We start from the raw sequence: 4878 nt of genomic DNA on the forward strand, positions 1-4878 counted from the left end.
CTCCCAGAGTCAAGGCTATACCCACACATTATTTATTGTATCTCTTTGTAAGGCTTTCCCTCTCATTTACTTTTTCATGTCCTTATTCAGGATTTTCTGATCTGATTCCCCACTTTGTAAAAAATTCAGGCTTTGTCATCTTTTTGTTGTAGGTGAATTTCATTAAAACTAAGTTTCCAGGCCAGTAGGAATCAGTTCACTGGATATCCACTTTCATGGAAGTTCTGGTCTTTTAAATTTCTTTTATTTTTTTTTCCTGCCAGTTCACTAATATATTCGAAAAAAACATGTTTTTGCATGTTATCTAGCTAAAATATTTGGATGAACCCCTGCCCCACAAAACACCCTCTGAATAGCCGAGAAACCACGGGAGAAATGTAATGTTTAAAGGACTACCTTAAAAAATGAGTTCTAGACTTTTCCAGTGTTGATGGAATTGTAAATTAGTAAAGCCACTATGGAAATCAGTATAGAAAAACCTCAAAGGACTAGGCATGGAACCACCATATGACCCAGCTATACTACCCATCAGTATTTATCCTAAAGAATTAAAGTCATCATCCTATAGTAATACTCAAGTTTATAGCAGCACAGTTCACAGTAGCCAAACTATGGAACAAACCCAGGTGTCCATCAACAGATGAATATATAAAGAAAATGTAGTGTATATATACACAATGGAGTTTTATTCGACCATAAAGAAAAAAATGAAATGATGTCATTTTCGGGGAAACAGATGGAAATATATGTAATTCTGTTAGAAAATAAGCCAAACTCAGAAGGTCAAGAGTCACATGTTTTCTGTCATATGCGGAAGCAGGAGAGGAAAAAGGAAAAGAAAGATGGGAGGGAGGGTATCTCATGAAAATTTAAAGGAGAACAGTAGAGGAAAGGGACCAAGTGGTGGGAGGCAGAGATGGAGGGGGAAAGTGCTGGGGAGTGATACTGACCAAATTATATTGTTATATTGTGTGCACGTACCAATATGTAACAACAAATCCCATCAATATGCATAACTATAATGCACCAATAAAAATGTGGAAATTAAAAAGAGTTCTAGACTCATCTTTGGCATTGTTATGAAACAGCTACTTTTCATGTTCTATAAAATTTTTCAGAGCACAGGAAAAGAATAACCCTAACACAAAACCCATGAAGATAGTTCCAATAAAATGTGTGAGTCAGTTTCATTTGTGCATGTTGATTTAGAAATCTTGAACAAATTCTATCTACTAGTGTAAAAAATTACAACATTTTAAGTAGAATTTATTTCAAGAACAGAAAAACAACCAGTTATCAGTGAATCTGTCATTATAGTACTCTACATCAAAGGATAAAAATCTATGTTATTAGCTTAATAAAATTACCATGAAAAGATGTTGAGTATGTTTAACACACATTTAGCATGAATACTTAGTACCTGGGGATAGAAAGATTCACAATAAAACAGTTATTTTGCTGTTAGTAATTAACATATTACTACATGGTAAAAATGTGTTTTAGAGCTAAAGAGAAACTATCCAATTGGGAATCTCATTTGAGAATCATCATTTTTATAGTTCAAGATGGGAAAAAATGGATTTACTAAAGCAGAGGAAGATTATAGTTGGAAAGGAATTAAGAACAGAATATTAGGAGTGGGTATAGTGGTGGGTAGAAACTAAGATAATATGGTTAAGGAGTTTTATAGGAATCTGGGCAGAACAGCTTCTTGGAAGATGTAATAAGGAGAGTTTTAAGAATAATACCAGGTCAGTTTCCTCTTGCTCTCTCTGCTGCTCTAGCTGGAGGCTTTGCCTTCACCACTGCTCAGCATCTGTACGTCCCCCACAATGGCTGAATGGCAATAGTCTACAAGGAGTAGATGAAGGGGTTGTCCACATTGTCCCTGGCTTGAACTTGCTTCCACCAGGAATTTGCAAGATTGACATCTACACTGAAGATAATATGGAATTGAAGCAAATCAACAAGTCTGCCCCCAGCCAGGCATTTGAGCTGATCTTAATGCCACCATCTTCTATCTCAGAAGTCTAAAGAATTCTTGTTTCTCCAAAGGAGAAAACCCTGTCCTGGAGGAGGTCCAGAAAAAAGTAGAGGCTGCAGAGGAAACAAAGTCTCAGGAGACCCAGGTGCTGAAGCAATTAGGAGAGAAGAAAGAACAAGAGCAAAAAAGTCCCTTGGAGGCTTTGGAGGAAAGCAACAACTTCAGCAAGATGGTGGAACAAGAATTGACCTTGAAAATGGAACAAATTAAGAAAAACTTTGAGGCTAACTAGATGCTATTATTAAGTATCTTCAGAAAAAGGAGAAGCATGTGTTGGAGGTGCCAGGAACAAGGAACTCCAGGCTGGAGTGAGTGGCTAACATCATAGAAGGTGTGAAAGTATAGAAGCGTGGCCCACCAAAAGTAAATCCCCCTGCCTGTACTATAATGGGCTATGTGACATCAGTATGAGAAATGTATGACATGGTTTAAGAAGAACTAATTATCAAAAACAAAACAGAATAAAAAATGTGGAAAAAAATAATACAAGGCCAAATGATGCAAAATATCATGCAGTGGCTGAAAAGGGAGAGGACTGAGGAAAAGCCACTGGGCTTGACTATCAGGAAGTCACCCGTGCCTTTACAGAGGGGCAATTTAGTAGATGTGGGCATAGACTCCAGACTGCAGTTTATTGAGGACTCAAAATGACATATTGTGATTACAGACTTCACCACTGTTTAGTGGTGAAGAATAGGAGAAAAATATGCATGTTAAGGAAAAAAAATAGACCCCAAGATTTTGTTTCTGTTTTTATTCTTTAAACAGGCAATGATATTTATAGACTAAAAGGAAAGAAACTTTTGTATGGAGAGATTAAAGATTTTGATGGAATAATGTTTTAGATATTAATAAACTAAAAGGAAGGAAACTTTCAGATGAAGAGATTAAAGACTTTGATAAAATACCACTTTGGAGAATTCAGGAAACCGTAGGGTAAAGAACTAAGTAATAAGAATTAACCTTAGCATGGAAAGAGACATTTTATTATCTGAGAAAGGAAGAAGGGTACAAAGTATGTGTGAGTACACAAAGAAATTTAGGAGAGGGAGGAAGGAGGTTAAAAGAAATAATGCTCAGCCTTGATTTCTGTGAAGTGAGGTCATTTATTGAGATTAAAAATAGCCTTTTGGAGACTTGAAAAACATAGGATAAGGTCTCCAATTTTCTTTGGGGATGTTTGATAATATGTTAATCAGGATGTTAAAAGATAATTTAGCAGAATTAAGATATGATCCCAAATAACCTTAATCTAGTGATAAGAAACTTAAAATGCAAGGTCGTCTGGAATTTTTTCTTTCTATTTTGGTATCATTATAAACTTTGTAGGTCAGGCCTCCCAGATATCAAACTCTGAGGCATAAATTTGCAAGCAGGAAGATTTTTGGAGTGCTTTCAGGAGTAACACCTGTGGGGAAGAGAAGGCAGTGGGATTTCGCAAAAAGAGCTATTGATTGATAATTGATAGTCATCAACTCCTTCCTCTGTTAATCACTCTCCACGAATGCCATGGCTAAGGGTGCACGTTTCCTACATTGAGGAGGGGGCCAGGCTGTTATAAGGCCATGTTGATCTATCACTGCTGCAGGCAGCCCTTGGTAAGAGCGTGTGACATTACGCAAGGAAGCTCTCTTCAGCTGTGGGCAGTTGCTAGAAAGGTCTCACAGCTGAGGGCTGTTAGGTGGAAGCACTTCCGTCAGCAGGGGGAGGATAAGTCTACAGGCCAGAGGAGATCAGCATCCCGTCTCAGCATGGGCTTTGTCCTGCTCCTTCTGCTGCTCTGACCCTACTTCTTTGTGTAAATTCTGAAAGCAGATCCTCCAGGACTGTGCAGACCACTTTCCGTGAGGAAGGGGAGCTTATCAGAGGTAAGTTAGTTGGGTGAACTGGGGTCCCTATTACTAAGCTTGGCTTGAGTGACAATTGACATTCATCAACTCCTTCCTGTTTTCCATTGTAGTTTCCTTTCACCCTCCACTTCCACCTTCTCTGGGCTAAGTGGCTTAAATTTTGGGGTACTTAGATTCTCATTCTGAGATATCTGAGTTCCTAATCAGCATGTCCCTTCTAGGCTTAGTGCTGCTCTCATCAATGAACTCTCCCCCACCTTTTTGGTGGTACTGTGGATTGAACCCTTGGCCTCACACATGCTAGGCAAGAACTCAACTACTAAGCTATATCTCCAGCTCTTTATTCCTCATCAATTTTAGCCAAAGAATATTCAGCGATGCCCCACTGGGTCACTTGGATACTTATTATATTCCTTGCTGTCCTACTTCCTTCCTCCTGGTGGTCAGGGACAACTATACTTGAGAGGATGGTAACTGCTCTCTTTGCATATTGCTTCCTTCGCATAAGGGCTCCCAAATGCTTGGGTATCAAGTGTAGACTGAAAATTGTTGGGTCTCCTTTGGAAGTCTGGAACCTGTAAACCTATGGAAAACCAGAGTTGTAAGGCTAAGAAGTACCAGTTCCATGAGAGGTCACTGAAAGTGAAGCAGCCCCTATCTCAACCCCTTCCCTCCCAGACACACCCGTTCTTCCTTTCAGACACAGAGTATAATGGTCACTGATTTGAACCATACAGTGTGTCCTCACAGGTGGGGTCCTATCCTTTCAGAGTATTGTCTCTGAAAAGCTATGACTTTAACAGCCTGTTTGGTTGGCTCTGTTGGTCTGGCTGCTTTTGAGTGGTCTGGTTTATGGTGGGATGGTGGACCCCATTGCTTAACTTATTTTGCTATAAAATGAATTATGTGGAGTTCTGGGGCAGAGGTTTGAATATACTGAAAACCCTCATATGGTGGTAGTGGCTGATGCCCTGTAGGCAGAGA

At 39.2% G+C, this 4878-nt stretch overlaps 1 pseudogene; it reads left to right on the forward strand.

The window, feature by feature from the left end:
• The first annotated feature begins 1840 nt into the window (after positions 1 to 1840).
• On the forward strand, positions 1841 to 2649 carry LOC124087137 (stathmin-2-like; annotated as a pseudogene).
• Positions 2650 to 4878: the final 2229 nt, after the last annotated feature.

The sequence above is a fragment of the Marmota monax genome, unplaced genomic scaffold (genome assembly GCF_021218885.2).
Source record: "Marmota monax isolate L192 unplaced genomic scaffold, Marmota_monax_Labrador192_F-V1.1 WCK01_AAM20220418_F8-fsc00012, whole genome shotgun sequence".
Classification (NCBI taxonomy): domain Eukaryota; kingdom Metazoa; phylum Chordata; class Mammalia; order Rodentia; family Sciuridae; genus Marmota; species Marmota monax.